Source organism: Protopterus annectens, chromosome 3.part0 (assembly GCF_019279795.1).
Source record: "Protopterus annectens isolate FY-2018-M chromosome 3.part0, PAN1.0, whole genome shotgun sequence".
In the NCBI taxonomy this organism is placed as follows: Eukaryota; Metazoa; Chordata; order Ceratodontiformes; family Protopteridae; genus Protopterus; species Protopterus annectens.
This window is the reverse complement of record NC_056731.1, coordinates 143629910-143646977: the sequence shown is the minus strand read 5'-3', so window position 1 is coordinate 143646977 and position 17068 is coordinate 143629910. Positions and strand designations below refer to the sequence as shown.

General features: G+C 36.6%; 1 protein-coding gene across 2 annotated transcripts in view; it reads right to left on the bottom strand.

Annotated features, from left to right (window-relative positions):
• PLXDC2 (plexin domain containing 2) overlaps positions 1-17068 on the bottom strand; it is a 3345655-nt gene that overhangs the window by 685810 nt on the left and 2642777 nt on the right. The window lies entirely within an intron of this gene.

Genomic DNA, 17068 nt, shown 5'->3' with positions numbered 1-17068 from the left:
GATATATATATCTATATATATATATATATATATATATATATATATATATATATCATCATCATCGCCACAGCAGATCACCTGTTTCCATTTCTTCCTGTCCTCTGCATCTTGCTCTGTCACACCAACCACCTGCATGTCCTCTCTCACCACATCCATAAACCTTATCTTAGGCCTTCCTCTTTTCCTGTTACCTGGTAGCTTCATCCTTAGCATCTTTTTCCCCAATATACTCAGCATCTCTCTTCAGCACATGTCCAAACCAACGTAATCGTGCCTCTCTGGCTTTGTCTCCAAATCTTAGAACCTGGGCTGACCCTCTAATATACTTATTCCTAATCCTGTCCAGCCTCATCACACCCAGTGCAAATCTTAACATCTTTAATTCTGCCACATCCAGCTCAAACTCCTGCCTTTTTGTCAATGCTACTGTCTCCAACCCATATAACATAGTTGGTCTCACTACCCTCTTGTAGACCTTCCCTTTCACTCTTACAGGTAATCGTCTGTCACAAATCACTCCTGACACTCTTCTCCACTCACTCCATCCTGCCTGTACTGTCTTCTTCACCTCTCTTCCACACTCACCGTTATTCTGAACTATTGACCCCAAGTATTTAAACTCATCCACCTTCGCCACCTCTACTCATTGCATCCTCACCATTCCTCTATCCTCCCTCTCATTCACACACATATATTCTATCTTAGCCTGCTGACCTTCATTCCTCTTCTCTCTAGAGCATATCTCCATCCCTCCAGGGTCTCCTCCACCTGTTCCCTACTCTCACTACAGATCACAATGTCATCTGCAAACATCATAGTCCACGGGGACTCCTGTCTGATCTCGTCTGTCAACCTGTCCATCACCACTGCAAATAAGAAAGGGCTCAGAGCTGATCCTTGATGTAACCCCACCTCCACCTTAAACGCATCTGTCACTCCCACCGCAAATCTCACCGCTGTCACACTACCCTCATACATATCCTGTACCACTCTTACATACTTTTCTGACACTCCTGACTTCCTCATACAAAACCACAACTCCTCTCTAGGCACCCTGTCATATGATTTCTCTAAGTCTACAAAAACACAACGCAACTCCTTCTGACATTCTCTGTACTTCTCCATCAACACTCTCAGAGCAAAGATCGCATCTGTAGTGCTCTTTCCCGGCATGAAACCATACTGCTAATCAGTAATCATCACCTCCCTTCTTACCCTAGCTTCCACTACTCTTTCCCATAACGTCATGCTGTGACTGATCAATTTAATCCCTCTGCAGTTACTACAGCTCTGCACATCACCCTTATTCTTAAAAATCGGTACCAAAACACTTTATATATATATATATATATATATATATATATATATATATATATATATATATATATATATGTGTGTGTGTGTGTGTATGCAATATATATATGTGTGTGTGTGTGTGTGTGTATGCAATATGTATATATATGTGTGTGTATGCACAATCATTTAAGTTATGTACAGGAATAAAAATGAAAGAGAAATGCTACAGAGGTAGCACAATTTTACAGTACATCCTTGTTAAAGCTTCTTTCCTTTGATAATTTTGATAGCTTTCATATTCCTAAACATAAACAGGTACACTGATTTTTTTAATTTTTAAGAATCTGCACTGTTAGAAACCACTCTTTGCTCTTGCTACATTGTGGTGTGAACATTGACTCTAAATGTCAAAATCACTATATGAAGACTCTATCTAGATATATAGATATAATACATTCTAATGATGTGCAATAGGTGGATTGGACACTGAATTGTCCATTGGTGTGAGTGTGTGGTACGCAAGGACAGCCTCAGCAGGTCTAGCCACCTGACATTGTGAACCTTGGGTCTAGTTGATTGTCACTGTTCAAGTGATGCTCTGACCCCATGTGAAAATAGGAAAAAGGGGTTGTCATTGAATGGCTGGATACATACACACACACACACACACACACACACACACACACACACACACACACACACACACACACACACACACACACTTTATGCTACCATCCTTCAATGATCAATATGTAAACACTTGTCTTCTCCAGAGGAGCCAAGCACTTCCTGTATTTAAATAATCAGCAAACTGGAATCAAGCCATAACACAGTTTTTCTCACCCCACTCTCTTGCAGTGGTTCTACAAGTTGTATTTTTTTCTTCTCATTTATGTACCAATTGAGCTGACTATCAGCACTCACTGTTACCCAACGTTTCTTACACTGTATCCCCAGCAGTACCCCTGTGCTGGTATCACCACTATCAATGATAGCTTGAGAAGCTGGAAGTGAAATGTGGGGAGAGGCAACCTGGCAAGATCTCATATGCTGGCTTAGTACACCACTTAGTTTTTCTGGTATACACTGGCTGGGGGCTGCTTGATATCATGCACATCACTGCACAGAATATCAATTAGTGTTTAACCTCTCTGGCATGTCCATTTCATCAGGTATCTACTGCACAATTACAGAAATACCCCCAAAACTGTGAGTGTGCAACACTCCAAGCAGAAACCACACCTTGCCTCATGAGTGCCGCTCTTTCCCATTCTTGCTTCTCCAGCTCCTTCAGTGGCAGAGATGCTAATCATACTTAACAAATTTGGCACATAGTCAGAGCTCTCTTGTTCTATGTCTCAGAGGTGGGCCTATAAGATGTACATTTTAATGGGAAGAGCTGATTCTGTTCAAAAACAGAGCATTTATTATGTGCATCTCTTTAATGCTATATTAAGGGACACTTTCCAGACACTAGAGCTTTTATACAATAAAGGGGTACTTTATCCCACCTCTATGGGTATCAATATATATATATATATATATATATATATATATATATATATATATATATATATATATATAGATACATATACATATGTCACTTAACTGGCTATGTCACTGTATCAAGCCTGGCTAACTCTCTCTAGAATGTGTAAAAATCTGTTAACCAGCTTACTGTGTAATTTAATTTAATCCTGATTTACATTCGGGATTAACTCTAACCTGTTGAACTTGTTTAACTTGCTTACTTATGTAATCTCTGTAAATAGTCTGTTTGTATTATGTAATGCTGTATCTGCTTACTCTTGGAGCTCTTCTCCCCGGGCCTCCACTGAAAATGGACATGTATCCAGTCGGACTATCCCGGTCAACAAATGTAAAATAAATAAATAAATTATATATATATATATATATATATATATATATATATATATATATAATCGAGAGAGAGAGAGATAACTATAGATATAGATAGATAGATAGATAGATAGATAGATAGATAGATAGATAGATAGATATCAACTTTTCAATAATCATCATCTTCATTGGGGCACTATGAAAACATTTTAACAGATTGGCTTATACAATTACAATCAAAGACAGAAAAAAAACTCACACTATTTAATCCTTGGCGTGATAGATTAAAAAGTCAACAGAAACCACAAATAAAAATGAGAGAGAGAGAAAATCCTAAACTTGATAATTTAGCTCAGTAAGTAAATCACAGTATTCCAGACATATATACCAGAATTTACACTAACAGATTTATGCCTAAATTATTTTGAATAAGACCTAAAAGTTATATTGTCCAAGTTGTCAAACTATGGCAAATATTTGTGCAAACACTGATACTAGAATCAAGACCTCATTCTAAAACCAGCTAGTGTCATCTCTTATGCTACATCTTAGACTCTCATTAAAACAACTTTCCCTTACTACTACTTCACAGCTCTGCATACAAAGAACTCAAACTATGCTCCAGGTCCAAATAACAGTTTTTCAACACTTACTGTATAACGACTTTTAAAAATTTCTGCACCGGTACATTTTGCTTGGATCAGTCTGAGAAGTTGAAAAGTTTAAAACCCATATCCTAATCAGACTCATACCAGTTTTTAAAGTAGTATCATGTTCTTGTCTACACCTTACTACTATTAACAGCTTGAATAAATGTATGGCCACCGTGTTCATAAACTTAATTCAAACTCATATAAAGCAATGCGTGTGAGCTATGTTTTCCACACAGTCGTATAAACAGCACAAGTCATATAGCTGAATTGCACTAGTGAATTGCCTTCACAAAACCATTATGAATCATCACATTCTGCACTGTTAGGGGATCCAGTTGCAGTCGGTCCAAGTCTGCCTGAGTATGCATGTTTTTGTTCAATGTAATGCTCTTAAGGAATGCGATGTTGCATCAATTCTGTATGCACTGTCTGCACAAATATTATGGAGTATTTTTTTTTTAAGTTATAAGTAATGTTGCACCCTGGTTATCAGATACTAAGCTACATTTTTTCATACCTTACATCCACAGATGGATACCTTTAAAATACTAACCCTGTCATACATTATACTGAGCAACTTCCATTTGCATTACATTATACTGAGAAACTGGACCCATGCATTACATTCAAAGCACTGAATTCTAAGCTACTGAATGTAGAACTAAACATAAGGAAAAACATAATGGTGTGACCTCTATACCTCTAAACAGCCTAACCAACAAAACAAACAAGACTGAGAAACAATAGGAAAACCTTCACTGCCCTGAACATGGTCACCACAATTGCAATCCAAAATTTAAAAAAAAAAATATTTATATACTGAGATTGCTTTTGTAGTTTGGAAGATCATAGAACAGTAGTAATCAGAAGGAACACTACCCATTACACTGCAATTTCCAGGACTAAAAAAAATTGTAGTATAGTTATGGTAAAACATAATAAACCCAACCATAAGCCACCTGTTCCAGCCATGCCCCTCCGTTTTATGACAGAGTAGGAACTCCTTTAATGACTCAACATGTCAATGAAGTATGACATTCATTGTAGTGGCACCAAGTTACAAAGGGCTACCTTTCAAGCAGTAGTGTAGGCAAGTCATTTTTGGATGGGATTTGTCCAAATGAAGGTCCTCATCAGAACATCACAGTCAATGAAGTACAGAAACTGGAGAGACAGATAATATGTTTTTGCCTAAGAATATGAAATAGGCTATGGGAATGGTTGTCCATGCTTGTTCAGTGCCCAAGCTTACATGTTCAAAGTATTAGTGTTTATAACCCAAATTAAGGCTTCAGACCCTCTGTGATTACAGTTTTTACTGATAAACAGTTAAAGAAATTTATCAGACTTGGGGTCCAGGATCTAGCAAGTGTAAATACTCCATTTCATTTTTCCTGGTCAAAAGGAAAAGAAAAAAAAAACTTTACCTGTATGTGTGCTCTTTCTGTAGAGCACTGAAGGAATCTATAGACATGACTTTTGGTTGACCATATCATGGTAACAAAGCTGACAGGCAAAAAGAGAAAATGCCATGTTGTGAACAAAGGATAACTTAACAACTACCTCACAAAATTAGAAAGAATGCTTACCCACTTTGACCTGGAAAATCTCAGACTATAAGTGCATACAGCATACAATAACACCCAGTACAGCATATATCTGCTGAGTATGTCAAATCAGCTATATAAACCTTCAGAGTGCTATAAACTAGGACTGCTCAGAGCCCAAACAAGGATATTTCAGTCAGTATGAATGTGTTTAGCATTAAAGTGAGCAATGAGTTGTGACTGAAGAGAGAATGATTGAATGCATTTATCTGTGAGTTTGTATTTATATATACAGGCATTCAGAAGCTGTATTGCTGATAGAGCATTCTGAAAATGTATAGATTGTACATCATTAAGGTGTCATTTATATACATATGGGCATTCAAAAAATACATAATGGTATAGCCTTAAGAGGTCATTTACGTATATCTCATGTGTATCCACTACAGGAGGTTTAAGATATTACACAGTGAATACTCTAGACTGGCTAGGTTTTCCTTGCAGTTTTTACTGAATAATTTGTCTGTGTGACCCTTTGCCGTTTGGTTTGGATGTTATATGGGATATTTTGCAGGCATCTTAATGTTTATGGGTATCAGGCTTGATTTTAAGCTCCATGTATAGCCTAATAATCCACTTATGCTGTACTGACAAAGTGAAAAAAAAGGCTGAAACATGTATGTCTACAGCTACTGTGTTTGGCTTTATAGGTCTGAATTTACCCATAAACACTTAAAAAGTAAAAACTCATGAGCATTCAGAAGCCATATGTAGTTGAAACACTGGTATGTCCTTAAGGGTCATTTGCACATATCCCATGGATCTCCAATACAGGAGGTTTAAGGTATTACACAGAAGACTCTACTTTGGCCAAGTCTTTCTTGAGGTTTTTACAGAATGGTTTATCTGTGTCACCTTTGTCCCCTTTGGTTTGGAGAAATATCTATAATATATGGGTTGCATTTACTGCATCAGTAGGAATCCTTATTTGAGGTGGGAGACACCAGACTCTTTCTTCAACTGATATTTCAAAGAGAGTTGATGTGACAAAGTGTAAGAATTGTGGAAATAGGCCTGGGTGTGGATGAGGTACAAACTGGCAAATATTTGTCTGTGCGTGTGTATTTGTCTGAAATTGGCTGCTGAAAAAGTGCCTGTGTATATTGCAGTGGCAGATGTTCTGTCAAATATATGAGTATGCCTTTCTGTGTGTCAGAGAGTGAGAGCGGGACCAACTGTGAAAAGTTGGGTGCACATTCTGATGCACACGTGTGGCCAAGAGCTTGCATGTGTAAGTGAATGTGAGATACTTGAGTCACTGTGTTCATCTGTACAACATCTCACTACTGCAAAAACACATATCTTAGAATTTTATGAGAAGTTGTGTCATCAATGAGTTTGATGATGCAAGTGCTGACAAAAGTTTTTCATGCAATTAACATAAAAATGTCCGAGAAAGGTCAGTGTAATTCTAATGCTGTCATCACACTAGTCTCACTACTAGGGGCTCATTTAAAGCACTGCGGTCTTAACTTGGATGCTACACACTAAACAAATATAAATTAAATTAGTTTCTGCAGTAATATGAATTACACGTGGTTCTATGCAAGAGGCATTCTATTTTTTTTCCTAGCTGGATTCTATCAGCTGAGGTGGAAATGATTACCATTTTGCTATACCAATCAGAAAGTAAGGATGCAAGTAATTCTGGGTACCACATCACCAGTATAGTTTTTCTACAGCTTGGAGGAAGTGAAGCCATGATTATTCAAATGGTAAATATTAAACCTACACTGTCAGAATGAATAAAACATGCAGCCACTTCTGTGTACTAAGAATGAGTCTTTAAACAGAATGAGAAGCAGCATAGTTTGTTTCATACACAGACAATCAGTGAAAGTACTAGTGGCAGGTGTGGTGGCATAAAGTAGGAAACAATACAAACAGATCCTGTGATAAAAACGTGGAACATCCTGATGTGCAGTAACTAAAATAAAGCTGAGAGCTAAACCCATGAACTTACTTAAACATTGTGTTTCATGAAAAGTGGCCCTTTCCTTGGTTAATTGGAATCAATTTAACACTGGATGTGAAGACCAGATGAAGCAAAGTATTAGGAACCAAGATCATCCCTGAGACTCAAAGAATCCCTTATGTTCACGTAAAATGCTATTGCCACGAGGTGCAGTTGAAGTGGTCACATAAAATGCAATTCAGACACATATTTATCTGCAATGAGGATCATTACTGGTTCATTTGCATTTCTCTGAATCACAGCTAATTACCAGCAATGATAAACAGGGCTTTTCAGAAGTAATTATCACTAGTGACCCATGCATTGTGTTGGCAATGGAGTCCCCTCCCACCACTCCTCCGTACATATGGAGATATTCATACACAAACACACAAACAGATGCACACTCACTGACATCCTCACATGTACACGACACACACCCTCACTCAAAAGCACTCACTGGCACAATCACAAATTCATCCCTTCCAACATACACACACACATTCAACAAAGACCAGTCATTCCCCTTCAGAAACACACACACACACACACCTTCAGCTACTACATCTCCTCTAATCTTCCCTAACCATATGTGCAACACAATCTTTCTGACTAAAACTAATGGGAGAACACAGCATTTTTGCCATCTTAATAATCATAGTTAGCTGAGTTAATTTATGAAGACATTTCCAAGGGATAGCAAATGACTAATTTGATTAGTCACTCCCCGAGAATGTCTCATTAACATTCAGCAATGGTGTGGAGATGACCACCTGTGCTGATTCTACTGAGCATGTAACATCACTGTGGTACGCCTGTCTCTGTATCAGAAAAGGTGTCATCTGTGAGTGGTTGGCTGCTTGTCTTCAGGCTCAACCCATTTATATTTTCAAAAGCACTATGCCCATTTGTAAAAAGTAAGTAGGGTGGAAAGTCCAAAAGAATTTCATATTCCAAAGGAAAGGTATGAATCAGCACTTTAAGAACCTCACTGCCTATAATACTGTACATGTATAACATTTCTAATGCTGCATTACATCTTTATTCTTGTCAGTTATAGTGTCTGATTTTAACAATCATCCAAATCAATATTTATCAAATGTAAGGTACGAATAATAAATCAGACAAAAATGGAATACATATGACTTTCACTGTAAGATTCAGATCTCCCTTAATCAGTTTTTATGGCATGAGAAACCATGATAGGAATTTTAGTCTGTTTTTATTACACAGTTCTTAAACATCACTGACCTTCTTATTTAAATACATTAGTGCTACTTTTAGTGAGACACTGTGCTAACTTCTATAACAAAAACCTGTATCTCACATTAAAAATTGTCTCCATAAACACATATAAATTCTTTTTAAGACATATGAAAACATATGCATTTTCATGAAAATGCCATGCTTCCTTCCAAGTGCGTTCCTTGCCATATTTGATTCCAGTATGGCAAATAATAAGATCATTGTTGGTATAAAGCCACATATCTTTTATCTGGTTGATTGTCTTCAGAGCTTGATTGGTAATATCTTATGTAAAATCTGGCACCTTTTTACTGAAACATACCAAAATATTTTGTTAGCAATAAAAATTAAGTTGATTGATTTTCTTAACTCCTTTGTTTTTAATGTATTTAATGAATAACACACATAGCTCTCAAACTCCCTATACAAAAAATGTGGTTAAAGCCAAAAATAATGGGAGATAAAGCACCAAAAATAGGGAAAATTTTAAGTATCGCTCCTATAAATTTAGAAAGTTGATAGAATAAAAGGTGTTGTGTTACCGTGCATATTGTGAAGGATATGAAGTATAAAACTCTAATGCCGGTCATCATTTAGTGATGTCAGTCCTCACTGATTCACCACAAAAAATCCAGAAAATCACAAATTGTATAAGGAACAGACCAAAAATATGAGGCAAAAATCTGGACATTCTGTGAAAATCTGAACAGTTGAGAGGTGTGGTAACACAGTGAAGCCACGTTTACTACTTCTGCCTTAGATTTCACAGGTTTCCAGATCCTAGCTATGGAGTCAGTATACTCTTACTCTGTCCTTGTGGATTTTCTCCTGGAGGTGAAGTGGTGATCCTTACTCTTTGGTACACATGCAATTTTTGTTTGTTTGCATCCTGCAATGGACTTACACTTACTTCCCAAGTATTGCTACAGAGAATAATAGCACCTAACTGTCAAACTTTGAACTTCATCTGTGACATACAAAGTACCTGTAGTATGGAAACAATCTAAAATCAAAATGCAGATAAATTGTACATTTCTTTGTCATACAAAAAATATAAAGAAAATCACTCATACACAATAAAGACTGACATATCGAGGTTATAGTCCTTTTCTGTGCATCTCAGCCTGGTGTATATCATCATCTACATACTCCAAAACTGGAATTCCTTTTCATAACTTTGTATACTCCTATTAATATCAACATTTTTTCCACCCCTACTGCTGCTGATGTTCAGCTGCTGCCAGCTCCCCCCCTCATTCACTGGGTCTACTGTACCTGTCTCACCCTTCCCTGGTCACAATACAATGCATTTCCAGGTTTGTGAGGAAATTAAAGACAGTTGTACAGCAGGGAAAATGTTCTAACCACTCCCAACCCTTGGCAGTCCTATGAGCTCTCGTATTGGTGCTGCTAAAGTAGCTGCATGCTCACTTCTGGGCATGCTCAGCCTCTGACTATGCAGAAAACACACCTGGCAGTATGGACAGCATTAGGCTTAGAATGCTGCTATACCGCAGCAAGCCCAAGCTACCCCCCCCCCCCTCAGGATGGGCAAGTTGACATGCTTTATCCTTGTACATATCAGTAAGCCTACTAATCTTTGTAATATAAGAAATTCAGGGAATTAGTCCACAGATATAAGCTTGTTTTGTTAACATTTACTTAATATTACCATAATACAAAAGAAATTCAATATATATATATATATATATATATATATATATATATATATATATGTATACGGGAGCCATTTATAATCTCAAAATACTGAAATGTTGAATTTCAGTATCTCGAGACTATAAACCCAAATGTTGAAAATAGCGAAAGTTCATAATTGTGAATTAGAATATCTCGAATTCGCGGTTATGGCTTTACGCTACGTGATGTCCGGGACTGTGTGTTTATGGTGCGCAGTGCTGTGTGTGGATCTGGGTGTTTTGTCAGGTAAGTGAGTGTTTTGTAAGGGATTTGAGTGGGGGTTAGAGTGTATTTGAGTGTGCTGATGTGTTTGATGTGTGTGTGAGGGACTGGAGAATGTGCGTGTGAGTTTGCTTTTGTTTCCTGTTTGTGCAATCTCAGAGTTAATATATATAAGTTTGTCCCCCTACTTATGTGTGTATGAGTTGTGTATGTGTGTAGTTTTTGTTTGTTTATGTTGTGATATGGTGTTGTGGTGCAAGTATGGTGTAATGTATGCAGTTTGTTTGGTGTTTTGAATTTTACGGTTTTGGGCTCGGGTTTTATAGTTTCGGTGTTTTGTGGATTCGGTTTCATAGTTTCGAGATATTGGAATTCGATGTTTCAGTATTTCGAGATTATGAAGTGAATCCATGTATACACATATATGTATATATATATATATATATATATATATATATATATATATATATACATATACACACACACACACACACACACACACACACACACACACACACACACACACACACACACACAGATAATAAAGATATCAATATAGACATTTGTATATCTTAAATCTGAGACAATATGAGGTAAAGAACACTTTTAGATGATTCAAAAGCAAACTTCTTCTAAAAGTGAATAAGATATTACATGTGATATTTACTTTCTAATGACTTCAACCTATTCATCACTGTTAAGTCAGTTCCAGTACTGTTTCTTACTATTTACATCTGTGCAGTTACCTTGATAGGACAGCTATATCATCAGAAGAAAATAAAAGAGGTTTAAACTTCAGCATAGTCCATGAAATAACATAAATCGTGGTCTGCAACAATTTAAAGTTGTTTGTTTATGGACTATCTATAAATTAAACAAATTTCAGCATCGAATGCTAGTGCAATTTCAAAGACAGTCAGAGCTGTGTGATAAACTACAGTTCTCAGATCATCAGAACAAAGCAAATATTGACTGCTGCACAAACTGTAGGATACATGATCAATGAAGGGAGTAAATAATAAGGCCTCAATTGAAATCTGCAGTACAACGGAAACAAATGAAAATTCCTCAGTCGCTTACTTTTTCTGCTATCAATTACCAATACAATGGTTTCCACTCTTTTTTTTTGCCCATTAATGATATGTCCCTTAAGATGTTTCTGAGCCTAATTATTCTTTCATGTAGTGTTTTAGAATCTGCTTTACAACTAATTGACACAGAGACTGCATCATTATCCACTGGAGGTGAATAACATGGTCATTTAACAGTGGAGAAAATGAACATATTTAAAATTCTCAGAAGACTGCATCTCTGTCTGTTTATAAGTGAATTAATTTGCTAGTCAGTCTGTCTATCTAGCCTAATCATTTTGAAATGTTCCTCTCCTGACTTTGCCCTCATACACTGCAATAAACATGTCTTGTACTGGCAGTCTCACATTAGAGCTAGATCAATCAGTGTCCTGGGAGATAACTGAATCTGGAGGTCCTTTGGAAAAAAAAAGGAAGAAATCTCTTCAACGACATTTGCAGACAAATAAAACAAACTCTTGAAACAAATGTGATAGCCAAAACAAAAAAAAAATATTCAAATGTTCTCCACAGCTGTCCTGCCTATTTGTTATATCCATAAGCTGCAGTTACTTTCTTTCATACAATGTCTGTTTCAGCTACATCTTGGATACACTGTGTAAATGAAAGCACCGTAAGTTTTGCAGAAATAAGTGTCTGAACATAGCAAAGAGCTATTATGGACATACATGACAGCTCTTTGCTGTCTTAACATGCTGTTCATCATTTATGAATTTAAGCAGCTGTGAAAATATGTTCACAGCTGTGTAATCACGTATGGAGAATGCCTGCACTTCTCAGCTAGTGAGTGATTGTCACCTCACCAAAGCTGTTGATTATGTCCTGTAACTACATGAACTCAGGAAGCTGTCCTCTTCACCTGTCACCTACTACAGCTCTGCCATATGACAACAGTGCTGCTGCCAGTCATGTGCTAATAAGAACAGCCAAGTGACCTCTTCTGAAAGCTTCTTTGTAATATCATCATAATAAAAAACAGTTTTTGCCCATTCAGCCTGTTATTTCTTATGACACCCTGCCTCATTCAACCTACCTGCACCACAGTCTTAAAGCCTGATTTTTTTATTCTTTACTGCTATTGGTCAAAGGCATAGCTAGCGATTCTTGAGTATGGTGCTCTTCCTGATCTGACACACTCCGCGTCTTTAAAAAAAAAGATAACTCTTCTCGCATTTAAACTGTAGAATATTTGTAGAAACCGGAATTTATTTCTGTGCAGTGGAGTTTGATTTGACGGATAATGCTAGTTGGTGTGGCTTGTGAGTAGTCTCAGGTTGTATGAGTTTTTTTTTTGTCAAGTCTAGCTGCAAGGGGAGTAAATGTATGGAGTTGAGGTCGTTTGTAGAATTAGGATCCCAAAAGAAGGTTAGGTCTTCTTGTATGGGTAGTCATTTGGCTTTTTCTAGTGTGCTACAGTGTATACAGAAAGGTGAGTTTGTAATGAATTAGTAGGTGCTTTTAGAAATAGTTTGGAGTGTGGCAATGTTTTTCTTGGAGGCAGAAGCAAAAAGTGGGAGCCCATATTGAAGTTGAGAAAGGAAAATTACTTACTTATTTTAAGCAAAAAAATCCCAATGTATTTCCCTAACAAAGAAAGAAAGAAAGAAAGGTATCCCTAGAAGAATTCCATCCTATGTTGAAGGTGCTAACTTTCTATTCTTTGTCATTGTGATAGCAAGAAGTGAAAAGGTTGCAAATATTCAGTGGGGTAGAGAAGTGGATAGTCACTCTGGCAACAACAGCAGCAACCTCTGAAGCAATAGGTATTTTTCTTTTTTTTTTTTTTAAATAGTAGTAGGCAATTAGATATTATTACTGAACACATTTGCAGGACAAACAAAGTACCTGCCAATAATCCCTGATTTCAAAGTATGACACATTCATTTTAACTCTCTCTTTATTTGTTTCATAGTTTTGGCACAGTGAGTAGCATTGCCATCTCTCAGCCATATTTCTAGTTGAGTCCTTGGCCAAGGCGTCTTTTGTGTGGAGTGTGTGACCCATCTGTGTGGGCTTATTCATGTGTTCTAATTTCGTTTAACACCTCTAAGATGTTATCTAAAGATACCATGACACCTAACAAAAGAGAAGGAGAATTTCCTGATGCTCTGGCCAAATTTCCCCAAGTCAGCATGCATACCACCATAGGCTTTCCTCAAAGAGAGTACATTTGGCTAGTGGGGCTAACCCAGTCAATGCAAATAAAAGTAAATAAATAAACGTCTTAAACATTTCTCATAAAACACAGAGGTAAGAACAGAAAGGGACTATAGCTTGTCTACTGAGAGTGCACTGTTGTTGAAATGCGTTACTTTGCCTACTATTTTTTTCACTTTCCTCATAATTAAACACCAGATACAAATATAGATTGCTATTTTTGGAAGTAGGGTAAAGATGTGTGCTATTGCATATATCAGACAACAGGCTGAAATAGGTTAACGTCTTCTATTTCTTCTTTCAATTTCATCCCAATCTAACATCAGACAGGTATACAAAAGGTGACTGTCTTTTGCGGATGGGGTGAGGATACATGCTTTATATAAATTTGCCACTTGAAATATATGACTGTGCCCATGCGCACTATCATCCCAATCTATTCCCAGATATGATTTATGTTTCTTCACAAGCATTTGACTTCTCATTTTATTGTGGATGGCTATTTTGCTAGACACAATATTTCATGCTTGAAAGAAAAAAAACAACAACGCACTTCTTTTCTTGCTCATGTCCTTTGCTCAGACCATAATTCAATCATAATGTTGGAAAATAACTCTAAATTGCACCTCAGAACATCTATAATCCCATGCATGCTGACCACCATACCTCTGGCTCAATTTATTCTACATTAATTGTAGTTCACTCTTGGTGGGAAACATACTAAAAAAGCAAAGTTGAAGAGTAACAGTAAGACTGAATTATTTTGTTTAGTGATGATTTTGTTTAGGGTCCATATCAGAAGATTGAAGTTTCAAAACTTTGAATCTGATATGGTCAACACCATATGATCGAAGTTTTGAAACTTAAAATCTTTTAACTGGCATCTACATACAGTGTGGAAAGGGAAGATTTCCCTTTTCTGTGCTGTAGTGCAATCTCTGAGTTGGTATATTTAAGTAGCGGGGGTGCAGGTGGACTTGCCCCCCTGCTTAGAGCATTTAAATGGTTTGTTTTTGTAGGTTGTTGTGTTTTATTACATTTCTGTTTCAAAACTTCAATTATACGGTGTCGACCATATCAGATTCAAAGTTTTGAAACTTTGATTATATAATATAGACCCTTTTGTTTAGGCCCTTATTTGATCAAAAGGTTGATAAAAATAACAAAAAGGCCTCCAGACCCTCATTTTAATGTAGTTTTATCCTCCAAAGTTATTATAGTGCAGTCTGGCCCTGTTAGCTTGTGTTGAAAGGATGCAGGAAAAAGCTGAAGTGTAAGATAAAATATTACAAAAGGTAGAATAAAACAATCTGGATGATGTGTGCTGGTTGTGATGGGGATTCAGGGGGTACAGGGGGATGAATATGGTTGTTTGTGGGAAAAGAAGGCAACAAGGGGACACAATGGAGTCTTTCTCTTATGGTGCCATTTAACTTAAGGTTGTCAGTTGGAAGTCTTGTTTAGAAATTTTAGCTGCTATTTAAAAAAAAAAAAAAGTTATGTTAAAATATAAAGCAAGATGAAAGTTTAAAGAAGCACATAAATGTATCCTTAATGTTGTATCATACAGAGCACTATGTCCTGAATGCATTTAAAAACATAGTAAATACAGGCTTACGTGCTTTGAAGTGCAGAAATATCAACTTAAAGCAGCTGAAGAACAATACACATGCCTGTATAAAAAAGCTTTTAAGGTAAAATGTATTAGTTAACTTACTATAGTTTGGAATGCAGTCAACTACACATATGCACATATTTTGCTTTATGATATTACCATTCCTATTATGACAGCACAGGACGGCTCCATGTGTATTCCATTTTTTTAGTTATACTCAGTTCACTGCCATCCATATGACAGATTTTTATTAGTCACATAACATTTACTGAGCTATTTTGATTCATAACACGGGAAGACAAACATCCAAAGGAAAAGGATATCATACAATGATGCATACTGCTGCTAAAATCAATAGCATAGCAATGACATGAAAATAGGTATTAGTTACACTAATAAAATCAGTAACTACAGGGGAAAATGTGCAATTTTTGCCTGCCCAACTCATTCAAGTTATATTACACACCCACATGATCCTTCTCGTTCCACTATCATTTTCCAGTAAGCACAGCCCCCTGAAGCTATCATCATATTCTGTCCCCTTTTTTCTCTCATCATCATGGTTGCCTTCTGCTGGAATCATTGAGCTTCCATCTTACTGAAGAATCATCCTTACAGGATGCCATTAGCTCTTTGTCTCTTTACTCTGCTCCCCTCATAGTATATCCCAGTAATAAATAAATAAATAAACATGTACCAGTACTCTTTAGCTAGTCCTCGTTCATATAATTTCTGGTGATCTCTGCTTGCTGCAACTAGTATTCCAAACTATATTTCCTTTATTTGTATTCAGATTCCTGCAAAATAAACGCACTATTTCGACTTTCTTTTTTTTATGCCATATTCCCCCATACTGGTAACTTATTTACTGCCAGTCTCCATAGGAAGTCCTGACGCTCTAGTGTCTTGTTATACCATTTTATCATTACTTTAATAGCTTTGATCTCTTCTCATATATTTCCCATGGATTTACATAATAATATTGTTTCATCCCATTATTACACCACATCATTCTGTCTTTCTCTATATCATTAGTTTTTGTTTTCCATGTTATAGTTTTTTCTTGATAATTTTTAATAACATCATTTTCATGTTCCTTTCTAGAAGTTTAGGGTTTTTTTGGAATCAGTGATTCTCTTAGCTGGGAACATCTGAGGGTCTTTCTAGTTGTTTGATATGCCTGGGAAGGTATAGCCTAAAGGAGGCATTGTATTCAATAATTGGCCTTATCAATACTGAATATAAAGTGACAATGAGATTTTTAGCTCTGGATGTTGTTCCTTTGACCATTGGCTTTGCTGAGTAGAGGAAAACTTTGAGTAATATTGCGACATGATGATAAAAGGAGAGTTTCAAGATCTTTAACAACATTCTCATTATGGAGTGAGGCATTGTCTGTGTTGTATTTGGGGAGAGGGCTGTTTACCAAATGTGATAATATTGCACTTTTTGTGCATTTATTTATATATTAACAATTGTTTATCAGGATAGTCTGACTGGATCAGCAAAGTAGCTCCTTTAAGCAGAGCCCTGAGGATAAAAGCCCCATACATCAATATGAAAAAGGCAATGTACACAAAAAAGAAAAAAGTTACAAGTTTCAAAGAGGAAAACATAATAATACAAAATAAGCTTACGAGCAGCATAAAATGTAATCAAATAGATTTACA